Source organism: Protopterus annectens, chromosome 1.part2, assembly GCF_019279795.1.
Source record: "Protopterus annectens isolate FY-2018-M chromosome 1.part2, PAN1.0, whole genome shotgun sequence".
NCBI lineage: Eukaryota > Metazoa > Chordata > Ceratodontiformes > Protopteridae > Protopterus > Protopterus annectens.
Window position 1 is genome coordinate 684008481 of NC_056727.1, and position 20484 is coordinate 684028964.

The window sequence follows — 20484 nt, forward strand, 5'->3', positions numbered from 1 at the left end:
CTCTTAGTGCAAGAAATCTGGACAAAGCCTAAAATAAATAGGGACAGATTATAAATATTGCTTTCATGAACCTAGAAAATTGCTAAAACAGGATTTGTGTTAGTAAACATTTTTCTAAAGGTTTTGAAGTCTAAAACTCAAATGCCTGTTATTATTTAGTAACTTCAATCCTTTTTAAGACAAATATGGGGCAAAAATCTGGACATTCTGCAAAAACCTGGACAATTGAGGGATATGCTACCTCCCTCTTATACATAAGGACACACACACACACACACACACACACACACACACACACACACACACACACACACACACACACACACCTCAATCTCTTTGCACAAGAAATCTAGAGAAAGCCTGTTATAATGTTGGGGACAAAGGCCCAAAACTAGGGACACATTTAGAATGTTACTAGAATAACAGGATTTGTGTTAAAATGCATTTTCTGAAGTACATGATGTCTGAAACTCAAATACACGTCATTTAGCAACTTTAATCTTTAGCTCATCCCACTGATTTGTAAAAAAAACTGAATTTTTATGAAGAACAGATCAAAAATATAAGGCAAAAATCTGGACATTCTGTGAAAATTTGTAGAGTTGAAAGGTATAACACACACATACATACCCTACCTCCTTAGAAAGCGGATAGGACAACAAGGTTTGCATTAGTATGCATTTTCTAAGGATATAGGTTCATAGGTTCATAGGTTCATACTAGGCTATCTGCCCAAGGGCATTTATAAGCCTAGCCCATAGTTATGTGGCTTTCGCCACCCCTTTAGTTTGAATAAAAACTATGCCTATCATTTTGCTGTGCCTCTGTCAAGCAGTGACACTGAAGTAATCCCTGGGGTATATCTGCAATCTCCCATCCATCGGTCAAGATTCCTCTTGAACAAGGCCAGAGAGGTGCTCTGCCTCACATGTACCGGGATTTTGTTCCACAGCATAGGGAGTCTCTGGGTGATGAATCTGTCCCTCCAGCACGTTATATTTATAACCGTGTCAAGGTTTAAGTCTCCCGCCCTTGTGGTTCTGAGGGATCTAGATTTTTTGAGGTGAAGCATATTCATCAAATCTGGGTTTGACATGGCCTTATATGTCAGGCACAGGTCACCTCTGAGCAAGCGGTATGAGACTGAATAGAGCTGGAGTTCTTTCAGTCGGGCAGCATAAGACATATTTTTGAGACCCTTTATCCTTTTGGTGAGGAACTTTTGGGGCCTTTCAAGCTGTAGCAGGTGTCTGGTCAGATACATTCCGAATGGGGCATTGTACTCAATCATAGGTCTAATGAGTGATGAGTACAGGGGGACGATGACCTCCCTTGATCTAGATGTGAATCCCTTCATGATCAGGTGGGCGATATAGAAGGTTTTCCTAACTACTTTAGCAACATGAGTGTCAAACGAAGGCTACTGTCAACCTGGGTCCCCAGATCCCTGATGACTTTTTCTGTGCTCAGTGGATTGCCATCTATATGGTAGCTAGGGGTAACCTTGTTTTTCCCGAAGGGTATGACTATGCATTTTTTGGCGTTTAACTTCAGGCCATGGCTCTGGCACCAGTTATCCGTTTCTGTGAGGCCCTTCTGGAGGATATCTGTGTCAGATGTGTTTTCGACTATGGCCCAGTTTGCAGTCATCTGCAAACTTTGTCAGCCATAACCCTCCTGTGTTTGCTTGTACTTCAGAAAAGTAGATGCCGAACAAGAGTGGACCCAGGACTGAGACCTGTGGGACACCACTTGTGACAGGCTTTGAGTCTGACATGGCTCCAGCAACTCTGACCCTGTGGGTTCTGTCACTTAGCCAGTTTGCAACCCATCTTGTGATGTATGGGTTTACATTCAAGCTGATGAGTTTTTCGATGATACCTGAGTGGGGTATTGTGTCGAAGGCCTTTGCCAGGTCGAGGTAGGCTGTATGGACTGCCTTTCCCTCATCAATGGCCTTGGTGACAGTCTCGAAAAAGTCAACCAAGTTTAAGAGGCAGGATCTGCCTTTGACAAAGCCAAACTGGGTTGGATCCAAAGTCTGCAAGTTCCCTATGTCTTTATTTATGAGTTCCATTATGATCCTCTCCATGGCTTTGCAGATAAGGCTTGTCAAGCTAATAAGGCAGTAATTTCCAGGGTCTGTGGAGGCACCGCCCTTATGAAGTGGGACCACAGTCGCCGTGCGCCACTCCTTGGGTACGTATCCTGAGGTGAGGCTAAGATTAAACAGCTGTCCTAACTGTGGGTTTAATTCCTCTTTGAGTTCGTGAAGCACACAGCCGGGGACACCATCCGGTCCCATGGATGCTGTGTTTTTTGCCTTAGTGAGGGCAGTTCTCACCTGGGCGGTGGGGATGTTTGGGGGGGGTACAATCCCCCGGAATAGATATCTCTCCCTTTGGGGGAGAAGTTTGCACTGAACCTGTCAGCCAGTATGTTGGCAATGTGTGTAGGTTCAGTAATTTTCACATCATTTTGAACTAATTCTGAGCATATCTGGGAGTTTCCTCCTAGGTTTCTAACATAGCTAAAGAAGGCCTTATGATTCTCTTTAGAGTCCTTGGCGATTTTTCTCTCAAAATTTGCCTTGGATGATTTTATGAGAGCTCTTAGTTTTTACTTATAATGATCAAAGGTGTCTTACCTTTCAAGGATTTTGCTCTATCTTGTAGTAGCTTCCTCCTTTTGTTGTAGAGCTTGTTTATGGCTGGGGTCCACCAGACTGGACGCTTGCCTTTGGTACAGAGAGTCTTAGTTTTGTTTGGGATTGCCTGATCCATGCAGTCCTGTAGGTGCTGGTAGAAGGCATTTGTAAGTGATTCAGCGGTTTGAGTAATGTTTACCACTGGCTCAGGGGCCTTAAAGGAGACCACACTAGTTTTTAGAAGTGTGAAATCGGCTTTTGAGAAGTTTTTCACTGTGGTCTTTATTGTTTCAGGTGGGGGCGGGATGAGGACCTCCAGCGAGATTAGTTTATGATCTGATCTCACTAATGAGGGGTATACTTCCGGTGTTGAACATTTTGATCCCATGTTCGTGATGATGAGATCAAGTATGTTTTCTCCTCTTGTGGGGATGGTGACTAGTTGTTCCATGGCATTTGAGTTTATGAACTCCAGGAATCTTTGGGTTAGAGTGTTTGGGCTTGAGTAGTGTTCCCAGTCTATATTAGGGTAGTTGAAGTCACCTAGTATGATGGTGTTTGGAGATACATTTATCCCCTCCAATGTTTTCAGGAAGGCCATGTGAGGTTCCTGAGTTTGAGAGGGTGGCCTGTAACATGCTACAAATTGCAGAGCAGTCTTGCCTATGGTTAATTGCACCTGGATGGTCTCCGATGCATCGTGAGTTGCCACCAACTTTGAGGTGTGGGTGTCCTTTATGAATATGGACACCCCCCCTCCTTTCTTGGTGTTGTCCGGATTTTGGGGCCGGAACGCATGATATGAGGTGAAACCTGTTAGTGCTGGGGTGCTCTCAGGAGCCTTGAACCAGGTTTCTGTCACAGCACAGACATCGATGTTCTCCATATTGAGAAGGGCCTCGAGTGCGTGCATCTTGAGATTGAGACTTCTGGCATTGAGCAGCATTACCCTTAGTTTTTCCTTTTTGGTGTTCTAGGGTGGTAGGTTTAGAATTTGAGCCTTGCCTAAAAAGGCACTATGGGGGTGGCAAGAGCCTTTGCCAATATCCGAAGCCCAGGGTGACAGCTGCAAGCCGTCCCTTGAAGCAGCGTGGCTTGTCCAGCATGTCATCCCAGGCAGACAGACATTGGATCCCCTTTGAATGACACCAGAATTTAAGCCAATTATTAAAGCTGATCATCTTATCACTGTATTGTGGCATCATTCTAGGTGAAGGTAGGATACTGCTCAAGGTCAGGGTCATACCTGCCTGGGCTACATAATCAGAGAGCTCCTCAATGTCCCTTTTCATGTAGTCCAAGGATGTACGTCTCAGGTCGTTGACACCAGCGTGGACAATGACTGAGTCATACTTGTACCTGCTGTTGAGAGACCTGAGTGCTTGCGTTATGTGGCGGATTCTAGCGCCCGACAGGCAGCTTACTGTGACCTTCTCTTTACTCAGTCTGGTGAGCGGGACGTCAGTGTGTCTGACTATGGAATCACCAATGACAAGTGTGTCTGGCATTTTGTTTGGCCTTAAGGGCTGTGACTGTTTGACACTCTGACTGTGTGGTCTATGTGTTGCATGTGTTGGGTCGTGAGGTGGTAGTTGTTTGGGTGTCTGCTTTGGTGGCCTCTGCTGTTTTGGTAAATTTTGATCAGAGCCTCCGAGTATGTCTTTGTGTGAGTATGTGTATGATTTGAAGTTGTGATGGTACCATGTGTGACTGGGTATGTATTGTGTGTGGTTACCTTCTCCTCCTGTCTGGTCTTGCCAGTCCTATGTTGAGAGAGCTCAGCCTCCAGTTTGGCCGTATAGTTGCATCTCTCGCATGTATTTGTGTTTTGTGGGAGAAGGAGAGGATTGTCTGTGTACATGAGGCAATTGTAACATTGCCTCAATATTCCCAGGTTCACCAGTTGAGCTGGAGAGGACACTAGCAACTGATCCCTCGACATACTAGAAGTAGTAGATAAAGAGACTTTCAACGGACTCCGGGGGAAGTGGGTTTTAGGCTGGTGGGGTACTATCTATAATAAGAGTGCTTTATCAAGGTGCAAGTACTGTAGGAGTAAGTGCTAGGCTTTACAGATAGAGAATAGTCTACTTGGGAATCAAGTAGAGATGAACTTTTCAGTTATAGGATATGCTGGTTAGATCAGCAGTACAGCTCGAGGAAGGTAGTTCTAAGGGAAAATTGGAAGAGTGGAATTTAGATGGCCCAAATAGTTTAACCTTGTTTAACCGCCGCTGCTCTTGAGTGCAACAGTGGTAACTCTGCGCTAAATCGCGCTTCTGGCGTTTAGCGTGTTTTATAGCAGGGGCTGAAGGGAGCTAGGAATTGGCCCAAAACGACCAATGGACTACTAGTTTCTGGCTGAAACTTCACCAAATCAGACAAAAAGGCCGCTCAGTGCTTCCCACTCCCACTGGTAAGCAAAGAAACTTCCCTCCTTCCTAATAAGGCAATGGATCAGTAACAGGAACTAAAAACAAAGCCCAGGGATCAGCAACTCTGAAACTGGACTACTCTAGTTCAGTAAGGCGGGAAAACAAGAGATTTTTTTTTTTTTTAAAGAGACAAGGAAAAAAACAGACAGTAAATGCTATAAATGCTGTAAATCGGCTAGCGCACTTTAGTGTGTAGCCTACCAAAACAATTTGCAACAATTAGTAACTTAAAGTGCAATAAACAGTGTAAAATGCAGAAATCACTTAAAGTAGCAGTAAAACAGGTGAAATGCAGTCACTAGCTAAATAACAGTGGGAAAGCCACAAAAAATACTTATATCTGGTAGAAAGTCACTCTTTTAGCTCTCTGCTGCTTGGATCACTCTGCAGGCCACCACGAGGATCTGTGCTGAGTTGGTACAAGCTGGAAAATGCGTGTTTAGCGTGTTTTATAGCAGGGGGCTGAAAGGAGCTAGGAATTGGCCCAAAACGACCAATGGACTACTAGTTTCTGGCTGAAACTTCACCAAATCGGACAGAAAGGCTGCTCAGTGCTTCCCACTCCCACTGGTAAGCAAAGAAACTTCCCTCCTCCCTAATAAGGCAATGGATCAGTAACAGGAACTAAAAACAAAGCCCAGGGATCAGCAACTCTGAAACTGGACTACTCTAGTTCAGTAAGGCAGGAAAACAAGAGTTTTTTTTTTGTTTTTTTTTACAGAGACAAGGATAAAAACAGACAGTAAATGCTATAAATGCTGTAAATCGGCTAGCGCACTTTAGTGTGTAGCCTACAGAAACAATTTGCAACAATTAGTAACTTAAAGTGCAATAAACAGTGTAAAATGCAGAAATCACTTGGGGTGCTCTGGGTCCATGGAGCCCTTGAACCAGGGGTGATATGAGGTGAAACCTGTTAGTGCTGGGGTGCTCTCAGGAGCCTTGAACCAGGTTTCTGTCACAGCACAGACATCGATGTTCTCCATATTGAGAAGGGCCTCGAGTGCATCTTGAGATTGAGACTTCTGGCATTGAGCAGCATTACCCTTAGTTTTTCCTTTTGGTGTTCTAGGGTGGTAGGTTTAGAATTTGAGCCTTGCCTAAAAAGGCACTATGGGGTGGCAAGAGCCTTTGCCAATATCCGGAAGCCCAGGGTGACAGCTGCAAGCCGTCCCTTGAAGCAGCGTGGCTTGTCCAGCATGTCATCCCAGGCAGACAGACATTGGATCCCCTTTGAATGACACCAGAATTTAAGCCAATTATTAAAGCTGATCATCTTATCACTGTATTGTGGCATCATTCTAGGTGAAGGTAGGATACTGCTCAAGGTCAGGGTCATACCTGCCTGGGCTACATAATCAGAGAGCTCCTCAATGTCCCTTTTCATGTAGTCCAAGGAGGTACGTCTCAGGTCGCTGACACCAGCGTGGACAATGACTGAGTCATACTTGTACCTGCTGTTGAGAGACCTGAGTGCTTGCGTTATGTGGCGGATTCTAGCGCCCGACAGGCAGCTTACTGTGACCTTCTCTTTACTCAGTCTGGTGAGCGGGACGCCAGTGTGTCTGACTATGGAATCACCAATGACAAGTGTGTCTGGCATTTTGTTTGGCCTTAAGGGCTGTGACTGTTTGACACTCTGACTGTGTGGTCTATGTGTTGCATGTGTTGGGTCGTGAGGTGGTAGTTGTTTGGGTGTCTGCTTTGGTGGCCTCTGCTGTTTTGGTAAATTTTTGATCAGAGCCTCCGAGTATGTCTTTGTGTGAGTATGTGTATGATTTGAAGTTGTGATGGTACCATGTGTGACTGGGTATGTATTGTGTGTGGTTACCTTCTCCTCCTGTCTGGTCTTGCCAGTCCTATGTTGAGAGAGCTCAGCCTCCAGTTTGGCCGTATAGTTGCATCTCTCGCATGTATTTGTGTTTTGTGGGAGAAGGAGAGGATTGTCTGTGTACATGAGGCAATTGTAACATTGCCTCAATATTCCCAGGTTCACCAGTTGAGCTGGAGAGGACACTAGCAACTGATCCCTCGACATACTAGAAGTAGTAGATAAAGAGACTTTCAACGGACTCCGGGCTAAGTGGGTTTTAGGCTGGTGGGGTACTATCTATAATAAGAGTGCTTTATCAAGGTGCAAGTACTGTAGGAGTAAGTGCTAGGCTTTACAGATAGAGAATAGTCTACTTGGGAATCAAGTAGAGATGAACTTTTCAGTTATAGGATATGCTGGTTAGATCAGCAGTACAGCTCGAGGAAGGTAGTTCTAAGGGAAAATTGGAAGAGTGGAATTTAGATGGCCCAAATAGTTTAACCTTGTTTAACCGCTGCTCTTGAGTGCAACAGTGAACTCTGCTAAATCAGCTTACGCGTTTAGCGTGTTTTATAGCAGGGGCTGAAGGAGCTAGGAATTGGCCCAAAACGACCAATGGACTACTAGTTTCTGGCTGAAACTTCACCAAATCAGACAAAAGGCGCTCAGTGCTTCCCACTCCCACTGGTAAGCAAAGAAACTTCCTCCTTCCTAATAAGGCAATGGATCAGTAACAGGAACTAAAAACAAAGCCCAGGGATCAGCAACTCTGAAACTGGACTACTCTAGTTCAGTAAGGCGGAAAACAAGAGATTTTTTTGTTTTTTTTTGTTATTACAGAGACAAGGAAAAACAGACAGTAAATGCTATAAATGCTGTAAATCGGCTAGAGCTCTTTAATGTATAGCCTACCAAAACAATTTGCAACAATTAGTAACTTAAAGTCCAATAAACAATGTAAAATGCAGAAATCACTTAAAGTAGCCGTAAAACAGGTGAAATGCAGTCACTAGCTTAATAACAGTGGGAAAGCCACAAAAATACTTATATCTGGTAGAAAGTCACTCTTTTAGCTCTCTGCTGCTTGGATCACTCTGCAGGCCACCACGAGGATCTGTGCTGAGTTGGTACAAGCTGGAAAATGCGTGTTTAGCGTGTTTTATAGCAGGGGGCTGAAAGGAGCTAGGAATTGGCCCAAAACGACCAATGGACTACTAGTTTCTGGCTGAAACTTCACCAAATCGGACAGAAAGGCTGCTCAGTGCTTCCCACTCCCACTGGTAAGCAAAGAAACTTCCCTCCTCCCTAATAAGGCAATGGATCAGTAACAGGAACTAAAAACAAAGCCCAGGGATCAGCAACTCTGAAACTGGACTACTCTAGTTCAGTAAGGCAGGAAAACAAGAGATTTTTTTTTTTTTTTACAGAGACAAGGAAAAAAACAGACAGTAAATGCTATAAATGCTGTAAATCGGCTAGCGCACTTTAGTGTGTAGCCTACAGAAACAATTTGCAACAATTAGTAACTTAAAGTGCAATAAACAGTGTAAAATGCAGAAATCACTTAAAGTAGCAGTAAAACAGGCGAAATGCAGTCACTAGCTAAATAACAGTGGGAAAGCCACAAAAAATACTTATATCTGGTAGAAAGTCACTCTTTTAGCTCTCTGCTGCTTGGATCACTCTGCAGGCTACCACGAGGATCTGTGCTGAGTTGGTACAAGCTGGAAAATGCGTGTTTAGCGTGTTTTATAGCAGGGGGCTGAAAGGAGCTAGAAATTGGCCCAAAACGACCAATGGACTACTAGTTTCTGGCTGAAACTTCACCAAATCGAACAAAAAGGCCGCTCAGTGCTTCCCACTCCCACTGGTAAGCAAAGAAACTTCCCTCCCTCCTAATAAGGCAATGGATCAGTAACAGGAACTAAAAACAAAGCCCAGGGATCAGCAACTCTAAAAACTCAAATATTTGCCATTATTTTCTGATTTCAATCCTGAATGATTTGCCAGAAAAAAAACAACATTATTTTATGAGAAACTAACTGAAAATATGAGTCAGACATCTAGATAATTGCGAGGTATGACCCCCCTTACAAACACTCCTTCCCCCTCTTACTTACTTACACACACACACACACAAACACACACACCAACCTACCTACCTCTTACACACACACACACACACACACACACACACACACACACACACACACACACACACACACATACATACCACACACCAACCTACCTACTTCTTACACACACCTACCTCCCTCTTACAAACACACACACAGACCTGCTTACTTCTTACACACACAAACACACCCCTACCTCCCTCTTACAAACATTGAGATTTGTGCACTACCCTGGTACACAAATACATATATAAATAAATACATGAATAAATGAATAAATAAAAAGGGTTCACATAGTTATTAATATTAGTAACATCTTGGTTGTTCATATGAAGCTCATAAAATATAGCCTTTATTCAAAATTTTATAAAATAATTTGGCAACTTGGCTGCACACCTTCAAGAGGTTCTCAGACCATATTTACATCAAACACAATAAATACTGCTAAGAATTCCAGAGGAAACAATCAGAAAGTAATCAGAAATTAAATAAGCTAATAGTGAGATTAGACAATTACACAAAATGTTTCTCTGAAATAAACATGAAGTAAAATAAATAAAGCAAACTAACAAATATATAAATAACCTTTATTAAAACTTTTTAAAATTAACTGGCACCTTGGTTTATGCCCTTACAAACTTGTAAAACTGATTTATATCTTTACAAACATGTAAAACTTTATTTAAATCATGTACATTAAATACTACTAGGAATTCCATGGGAACAGACCAGCAGATGACAAAATTAAACAAGCTAATAGTGAGATTAATTAAACAAGTACAAAAAAAAATCTCTCAAATAAACTCAAATAGGTGAAGGAATGAATGAATAAATATTAACCCAATTAATAGGTACAAATTCCATTTTTTAATATTGTTATATTTTGTCGTTACTAATTAATTATTTAATCTGTTTGGGTGAAGTGTTTCATAAATATTAATCATGCTCCTTAGTTTAGTAATACATCATAAAGATTTAGAAATCTACACTGAATATGTGTACATATATATAAAATCATTATGATCTTCACAATTCTGATGATACTTTTGCTGGGAATATAGTGATTGGGTTATATAAGGAGAAATTTAATGTTCATTATATCCACTTACACCCTTATAGTAGTAATATATTATACCTATGAAACTCCAACCTCAGAAAAGCTTGCTATTAATAATGCCATGTCTGGGGAGCACAGTAAATTATTTGCTAGAATAAATGAATCTGCATCCTGTTACTGTACTGTAGCAAACTTAAGTAGATGCAAAGCTTTAAATGGTTGCACAGAGATGCAAGGACTGCTAGATTCAGGCAGTATGGTCATGCTGATAAAGGGGAAGTGTGTATGTAAATGAAAAGCCTTACTGTCAAAACTATTATAATAACGTCCATTCATGGGGATGAGAAACAATATCTCATTACTCAGCAAGGAATACAAACCGCATTTGGTAAGGTAGTTCATCTTTTTGCTGTAGTACTCAATTTAACTCATGATATGGTAGTAGGGAAAGATTTTCCCCACTTTAGAGATTTGTGGAAGCAGCAGGATGAAGGGTTACCTTCCTCTTACAAACACACAAACACAGTCACGGTGCATTAGAAATGTACATTCTCATGACTCATACATGCTGAAAGGAAAGAGGAACAGGCTGAGAAAATGGATATAGTGCTTTCTAGGTCTTTCTTTACAGAACTGTCTTGTAGTCCTTTTTCACTAATATGGGAAGTGAAATATTTAAATCAGTGACATGAATGATGATAATTAAAATTCTTTGAGAGCTAGGGTTCACATCATGAAATGCTAAAATGATATAATGATCTTAGAGTTATTTTTCAAGTTATAAAGTTAATTCAAGTCTTTATATCTTTATACCTGTAAGATACATAGGAATAATCTCATTACCAATAATAACATATTATAGTTCAGAGTTATCAATAGTATGCTACTCACTATATTAAGTTAAAAAACAGACTATGCATTTTGACAAAGTTGTTATATATACAGCATTGCTGGCAGAACAAACCTCCTGCAAGTGTATTAGACAGACATGTATGAAACATCTAGAATATTAGCATAATCACTGATAGCTGGAAGAAGACATTTTCAAGTCACTTCTACCAGAGAAATGTTGCATATTCCCTTGCTTACTTGCAAAACCAAAGGCAACTTAATGGTACCATCAAAACTGACTCATCTATCCACCACCACCAACAGTACAGTGTGCATGAAATTAAATATTACCTGGTATTAATTTGCTCCATAGCCATTTTTCTCAGAATATTGATGCTATGCTGGTCTTGATGCATGACTAAGTGGCTATGGTGTGCAGCACAGCACAACACAGAATCATTAATATTTAATGTTGTGCCATGACGCACAAATGTCTCAGAATACCCTCTATGTGTACATAGTGTTGTGTGCAACTAAATTCCCTTACCTGACTTGACTTGACGTGAAGAGAAGCAAAAGCAATTACAAGTAGCGAAATAGAGTGGGCAAGGAATTCCCTTACTTACAGCAGCATTAAACACAATTCCCTTACCAAACAACATGAACATTAATTTCAAATAGTATGAGTGAAGAGGAACAGGACGTCTGCACGCACAGACGTGATGCGATCGGACCAGCAAGCTACAGGACTGTTCTTAAAGAAGAACTCCCTTAAAAAATTTTTTTTTTGGTTATTAAAAGAAAATTCATCTCCCACCCACCCGCCCGTTCCAGGGGGGGTGCAAGTGCACCCCCTTGCACCTGCCTGTGGGCACCCATGTTTGCAAGCCCACCTGCATCCCGCATGCCCCCTGCAAATAATACATGCCTACTCAAAGATCAGACTACAGTGGGAAAAAGGCTAGAGTTCCCAATCTCCACTGTACTGCAATTTCATTCAATACAGTTGAACTGAATTGTTGATTATGTGTTCTTGAATATGTGGGTTTTGACAATGTCATTCAGTGACCAAGTGATAGACTGGATTTTATCGTAAATCACAGTTTGGATAATATTTATTTGTGCACTGAAAGTGATTCACTGGTCTTGAGATATTTCTTGCATCTTCAAATTGACCATAGAGTTAGTATATATAGTTTTGGAGGGGTGCTGGTGGCTTTCCCCCTTGCAAAAAACATTTCGCGTTAACTTTTTTTCCAAGTTCACAAACGTAACAATTTTACTTTTTAGTGTGTTGTTGATATTTTTTTTTTTCAGGCAGAGCTGTTTTTTAAGTAAGTTTGTTTAGATAATATTATGTATTAGGCAAATGTCTATTCAAGCAATTTACCCCGCATATATATATATATATATATATATATATATATATATATATATATATTTTTTTTTTTAATATATATATATATATATATATATATATATATATATATATATATATATATATATATAGATATATATATATATAGATATAGATATATATACAGGTACCTATCATAAGCTCAAGTTTTCAGACACTTGAAATTCATATGGTCAAGACTATATGATCAATTTTCCAAAAACTCGAAGCTTTTTAAAGTAGATCACAGTACAGTGAGAATCGGGGAAGTTACCCTTTTCCCCACTTTAATGCAATTTCAGAGTGGGCATATATAGTATGCAGAGGATGTGAGCATGCAGGGGGGGGGGGGCTTGCCCTCCTGCAAAAATGTAGAAAAAGGGTAGATTTTTGATGTTTTTCAAAGTTCGTTTTTTTTTGGAAAATCGATCATATTTTCTCAACCATATGAATTTCAAGTTTCTAAAACCTCTATCTTCTGATTGGGATCCATACATGCACACCGATACACACACACACACACACACACACACATATATATATATATATATATATATATATATATATATATATATATATATATTTAACTATATATATATATATATATATATATATATATATATATATATATATATATATATATATACACACACACTGAGCAGAGTGGAGGAGGGGCGTTGACTACAACTCTGATATGAGATATATGTTTCCTGTTGTTATGGCTTATTAATACTGATTATTGTTTCTAGCAATTTATATATAGCACTTTTTATTGCCTGCTGCATAGTTTTTACTACATTTTATTGCTATTAACTAATCTGCATGGGTAACTGATTTGTTTGCAGTTAAAAGCATTCTGTAGAGTCTCTTTGCTCCTTTATCTGTTTAAAAACTTTCATTTTGTGACTTTCTGTAGTGTTTACTGTCTAAAGAGTGTAGGCTAGTAGCTTTAGTATTCTCCTAGTTCAGATTTGCTGGCAAAGCACATGAACAGGCCATCTTGAATTAGCAGAAGCCTTTCTTTACCTCTGGCTGGATTGTGTTAATTGGCTGCTGGCTACTGGGGGCTGGTTCTTTTGTGCTTTTTTTAAAAAAAAGTTGTCTAAGGCTGTATCTTCTCGTATTTAAGCCCTAACTTTGAGAGGATTTCTGTCTATACACACTGAGCAGAGTGGAGGAGGGGCATTGACTACAACTCTGATCTGAGATATATAAGTATCCTGTTTCTTTGGCTTATTTATACTGATTATTGTTTCTAGCAATTTATATGTAGCACTTTTTATTGCCTGCTACATCATTTTTACTGCATTTTATTGCTATTAACAAATCTGCATGGGTAACTGATTTGTTTGCAGTTAAAAGCATTCTATAGAGTCTCTTTGCTCCTTTATCTGTTTAAAAACTTTCATTTTGTGGCTTTTTGTAGTGTTTACTGTCTAAAGAGTGTAGGCTAATAGCTTTAGTATTGGTCCTCACCCTCCCTCCCTGTTGGTGTCTTGCTGTTATACGGCTTTGCAGTTGCCCGCCCCTACTGTAAATTTGATCTGGGACACTCCTCCCAGTCTAGTGTCATTAGCTCATTCTACCTAATACAGAGAGAACATCTGAGTAGGCCTTCTGTTCCTTCTTTCTCTTTCAAAAAAAATTACCTGAATCTCCTTGTGTTCTGACTGTGCTTCTCAAACATTTTGTAAATATAGTGTATATTTTAGACCATTTATTATAATTGTATTTGCCTTAATATTGCTACAACTCAAGTGCTCTAGGTTGCACTGAATCTGAATTGTTTGTGTGTTTTAGCTGCTTTTTTGTATATATAGACTTCTCTATATATGTTGACTAGCTACTTATTCTGCTGTATTACTGCCTCTTAAATCATTTTTCAGTTGTGCACTTGCCCTGCTTCATTTAAAAAGTTTTAAATTGCTAATTTTGTAGAGTTTTAATTGCATTTACTGTTTAGGACTACACACTCAAGTGTGTTAGCCTTTTCTGTGTTTATTTACTGTATTATTGCATTGTTTAGCCTGTTTTAACAAACAAAAAAAAATATACTATCTTGTTTGCTCGTTTCCCACCTTTTCTAGCCAGTCCATATCCCAGGCTTTGCTTGTCTCAGCACTTTATTTTCTGTGCTCAGAGCTATCCAGACCTTGCTGTGGTAGAGGGAAGTCCTACTGCTTACCAGTGGGACTGGTGAGGATTGTACTGCCTATCTAATGCTAGAGGAGTGGTTCCCAGCACTGAAATTGTAATTTTATTAGCCTTTTTGGGCTGATTTCTATCCCTTTCAACTTTCTGGCTTAAAAACGTGTGTGTTTGCACATTTTTCACATTGTACAGCACCGCAAGGCTACAGTTAAACTACTCCAGGTGCCAGAAAGTCTGCTCTTCATATTTTCCCTTAGAACTAGCTGGTTTCCTCAGAGTAGCACTAAAATCTGAACCCCTGTGACTAGCACTTGCTCTAGAACCTGCTGGAAAGCACTAGGAAGCCTGAAACTGATACAAACACTCAACTCTCCTTGTCAATAAGGAGAAATTAATTGTAGGCACTAAACAGCCTATAATTGCAAAGTACCTGGCAAAGGTAAGGGAAAACAGCTCTTATACTTTACAAAAAAGCACCTAAACAGCCATGTCCAAGGGTCAGCTTCCAGTGATTTCTCCTGTCCACCTGGTGAATCTGGGCATACTGGGGCAATGCGGCAACTGCCTCATGTACACAGAAAACCCTCTCCTCCTACCACCCAACACTACAACCTGCGAGAGATGCACTTACATAGCCAAACTGGAAGCAAAGCTCTCTCCGGCTAAGATTGTGCTAGACAGTGAAAAGGAGAAAGTTAACACCTGCACTACACCTCAAGTAAATCATAGCCCTTCTAAACTCACACCATCAGCACCTACACATAACAACCCTAAACCCACATATGCAGAGGTCCTTAACATTAACCTGCCCAAGCAACAAGGACCTCCAAAGCTGAAACGCAAACAGACACAAGTCACACCAAAGTGACACATAGCTCACAACACCAGTGTGCCACCCAACAACAGCCCCTAAAGCAAGACAATGTACATAATACTTTAGTCATCGGTGACTTTATAGTCAGGAAAAACACTGATGTCCCACTCACCCAGGCTGAACAAGGAGAAAATTACAGTCAGCTGCCTGTCGGGTGCCAGGATCTGCCACATAACGCATGCACTCAAGTCACTCCACAACAAGTACAAATACGTCTCTGTCATTGTCCATGCTGGAGTGAATGACTTGAGACGTACCTCCCTGGACTGCATGAAAAGAGACATGGAAGAGCTCTTGGCTCATGTGGCCCAGGCAGGTTAGACCCTAGCCCTGAGTAGCATCCTGCCTTTCATCCAGAATGATACCACAGTATAAGGACAAAATGATTGACTTCAGCAATTGGCTAAGCTTCTGGTGTCATTCAAAGGGGAGGCAGTATCTGTCTGCCTGGGAAGACATGATCGACAAACCACAATGCTTTGCCAGAGATGGTCTGCACCTGTCATCCCTGGTATTCAGGTTACTGGCTAAAGCTCTTGCCACCCCTATAGTGCCTTTTCTTAGGCAAGGTTCAAAGGACAAAACCACCACCGTAACAGATACAAGCATGCAAAATCTGAAGGTAATGCTACTCAATGCTAGAAGTGTAAACCTCAAAATGTACTCTCTCAAGGCACTCCTAAAAATGGAGAACATTGATATCTGTGCAGTAACTGAGACTTGGTTGAAGGCTCCACGGAGCACCGCTGCAATACCAGGCTACAACCCTCACCACACTTTTTGGCCACAAAACCAAGACCGAAACACTAAAGGTGGAGGAGTGTCCATATTCACCAAGGATATTCACACCTCCAGGCTAGTTGCCCAACACAATGCATCTGAAATTCTCCAGATGCAACTAACACTAGGTAAGACTGCAATTCAAAATAGAGCTTGCTACAGATCCCCTACCATGCCCCAAAATTCTCACTACACCTTTCTAAACATACTGGAAAATATTAAGATACGACCAAACACCCTAATACTGGTTGATTTCAACTACCCTGCCATTAACTGGGAAAACTACTTGGGTAACAACTCCTTTTCCCAATGGTTCTTGGAATTCATAAATTCCAATGCCCTGGATCAACTAATCCATTGTCTCACCAGGGGCTCCAATATCCTAGACCTGGTCATTACCAACATGGGAGATAGATGCTCCACACCAGTGGTTAACCCCACATTGGTCGGGTCTGACCATAAGCAAATCACCCTTGACATCCACATCCCACCCCCCACCCCCCAGTAAGGAAACCTCCTTAAAAAAAACTTCTCCAAAGCCAATTTCAAGCTACTGAAGTCAGAAGTGACAAACTTCATGACAGCCATGCAGACGGGATATGAAAGGTTGACTGCAGAATCCTACACTAAGGCACTGTATGAGCACATCCACTCATGCATGAATCGTGCCATCCCAAACAGAACCAAGATGCTGTCCTCTAAAAAAAGGAAGCCAATCTGGTGGCCCCCTGCTATAAACAAACTATACAACAGAAGGAAGAAACTGTTGCAGAAAAGAGGAAAATCCCAGGATGCAAAAAAACTCCCTCACCAGCCTCAGTAAGAAGCTAAGATCCCCCATAAAATCCTCAAAAGCTAATTACAAAAATAAAATTGCCAAAGATTCCAAAGACAACCACAAGGCATTCTATAGTTATGTCAAGAATCTAAATGGCAATGCTCAGATCTGCTCTGAGTTCAACAGAATGGCATTAAATATAATGATCCCAAGGATATTGCCAATATCCTGGCAAATCGATTTAGTGCCAACTTTACCCCCCTCTCACCCCCTAAAGGGCCCATCTCAATACGAAAAGATTGCCAAATTCCGGTAGTCATGGCCACACAGGTAGAAACCGCACTCTCCAAAGCTAAGAATACAGCATTCATGGGACCAGATGACATCCCAGGCTGTGTACTACATGAACTACAAAATGAACTGGCACCTCACCTAAGTGTCATGTTTAATCATAGCCTCACCTCAGGCTTCGTGCCCACTGAGTGGCACACAGCTACAGTTATCACTTTCCACAAGGGGGATCCACCTTGGATCCCGGGAACTACAGTCCCATCAGTCTGATGAGCCTGATCTGCAAGGGCATGGACTGCATTATTATGGAACTTATAAACAAAGACATTGGCAACCTTCAAACACAGGACCCCACCCAGTTTGGATTTGTGAAGGGCCGATCTTGTCTCCTGAACCTGATTGATTTCTTTGAATCAGTCTCCAGAGCTGTGGATGAGGGTAAAGCAGTCCACACAGCCTATCTGGACCTCGCCAAGGCCTTCAACACCATCCCCCACTCTGGAATCATAGATAAACTTACTAAGCTGGGCATAAATCCCTATGTCACTCAATGGGTTGCCAACTGGCTTACTGACAGAAACCAGACTGTAAAAGTAGCTGACTTCAAATCCAGCTCCAGACAAGTGACAAGTGGAGTACCTCAGGGTTCAGTCCTGGGACACTCTTGTTTGGCATCTACTTTTCTAAGGTACAGGCCAACACTAAGGGACTCTGGCTAACAAAGTTCGCAGATGACTGCAAACTGGGAGCCATTATTGAATCCCGAAATTATGTGGATATTCTACAAATGGGCCTTACAGAAACAGATGCCTGGTGCCAGAGTCATGGGCTCAAGCTTAATGCCAAGAAATGTATAGTTATCCCCTTTGGAAAAAAACATGTACCCATGAATTACCACCTAGGTGGCAGTACACTAAACTTCAAAAGTGTGATGAGAGATTTGGGGACACAGGTGGACAGTGGTCTCACTTTCGATAACCACATCGCCACAACAGTCAGGAAATCCTTCTATGTGGCGCACCTCATCACCAAGGGCTTTTCATCCAGAAAAAAGGAGGTCATTGTCCCACTGTACTCCTCCCTCATTAGACCCATTATAGAGTGTAATGCCCCGTTTGGTATGTACCTCACAAGACATCGGCAACAGCTGGAACTCCACAGAAACACCTCACTAAAAGAATCACAGGCCTAAAGCAGATGCCTTATACTGACCATCTAAAAAACTCCAGCTATACTCCGTGGCATATCGTCTACTCAGAGGCAATCTCTGCTTAACATACAAGGCCATGTCAAACCCTGAGCTGTTGGACATGCTCCACTAAAAGAAATCCGAATCCTTCAGAGCCACATGCTCCAGGGATCTAAACCTTGTCATCACAATGAACAAAACATGCTGGAGGGATAGGTTCCTGACTCAGAAACTCCCCATGCTCTGGAATAGACTGCTCATACATGTCAAGCAGAGCGCCTCCTTGTCCTTCTTCAAAAGGAACCTTGATGATTGGATGGGAGATAGGAAATTCACCCCGGGGATCATGTCAGTCACCCTGCTAGACAGGGGTCCAGAGAAGTAAATACTGTGGGAAGAAATATCCAGGGAATTGTTATGGCTAAGCTTGTATAGGCCCTAGGGCCGATAGTCTAGTACCAACCTACGAACCTATGTACATATATATATATATATATATATATATATATATATATATATATATATATGTATATATGTATATATATTTATATGTTTATATATGTGCGTGTGTGTATGTATATATGTATATATATATATATATATATATATATATATATATCTACTTGAAAACAATGACACGCCAAAACACCGACGACGAGAACACCGAGACTGGAAGATCGATAACTGAGATGGCCGACAGTTTAAAAGCACAAAACTTCACATGCCCGACAAACCACAATCCCGACAATCAACAAAACAAAACAAATACCTTTTCCGAAAAACACACACACAACACAAGCACACCAAAAACCTTACAAACCTACACTAAACCTTACATACACAACTATCTATGCACTAACCTTAACCCAAACCCTAACCCTAAGGTCCGTCACTATCGCACACTCAGCTAACCCGCGCCCTAACCCTAACTCACCTAACCCGCCCCTAACCCTAAAGTCTGTCACTATCGCACACTTACCTTACCCGCACCCTAACCCTAACTCACTTAACGCACCCCTAACCCTAAAGTCTGTCACTATCGCACACTTACCTTAACATTTCGGTGTTCTCAGCATCAGGCTTTTAAACTGTCAGTCATCTCAGTTGTCGATCTTCCAGTCTCGTTGTTCTTGTCATTGGTGTTTTGGCGTGTCAGTGTTTTCAAGTAGACCCATATAATATATATATACATATACACACGCATAGCGTACTACTGTTAAACAAGAAAGGCTCTATGGTTAGTGCTTATAGGCTGATGATTTCAGTAACAAGTGGGTCAACAATTTAATTCATTTTTATTCTCTAGAAATAAAGACCCACTAAGCTTTCTTTCTTTCTTTTGGCTGATTTTTTTTTCTTAAATTTACAGTCATTATTCATCCACAGTCACCTTTGTTAGCATCAGTGATTTTACTTCATACATATATACATCTCACTTTTATTTTTAATATTTGTAGCATACCCTTTGTGCTTTGATGAGTATTGTAGTATTACAATCAAAAAGTTATCCAGCAGTGTGGCACAGAAGACTAAGGTTGTGAGTTGCTAACGTACTTCATCCTGTGATCCGATGTTTGATTCCTTTATTCTCTAATTTCTTGCTGTGTGATTCAAACAAATAACTTAAAGAGGCAAGACTTTTAGGTCACCCATTACAAGGCACCTCTTTTTGGGGATTTATCCATTTAACAAAGTAAAAACAAACAAACATCCAACAAACAAGCAAGCAAACAAACACATTAATAATAAAATCTTACAGCTGTTTGTTTCAAAAGAGATGAAGACCTGAATTATATAACAAAGTAAAAACAAACAAACATCCAACAAACAAGCAAGCAAACAAACACATTAATAATAAAATCTTACAGCTGTTTGTTTCAAAAGAGATGAAGACCTGAATTATCTGAACTATTAAAAATGTACCATTTTAATGTAATTTCCAGATTGGAAAATGTAATCCAGAATTTTCAGCAGTAATTAATTTATTAGAGAGGACTCTAACAAGTGATGAGCTTTGACATTCATTATTTTCACTGCACTAGTTGTAGGCTGAGTGTGTTTCTGAAAAATGCTGCAGTCCTAATTTCTTAACAGTGCTTTGTAACTT

The 20484-nt window shown here is 40.9% G+C and overlaps 1 protein-coding gene across 2 annotated transcripts in view; it reads left to right on the forward strand.

Annotated features, from left to right (window-relative positions):
- Positions 1 to 20484, forward strand: part of PLD5 (phospholipase D family member 5) — a 3174406-nt gene that overhangs the window by 1390369 nt on the left and 1763553 nt on the right. The window lies entirely within an intron of this gene.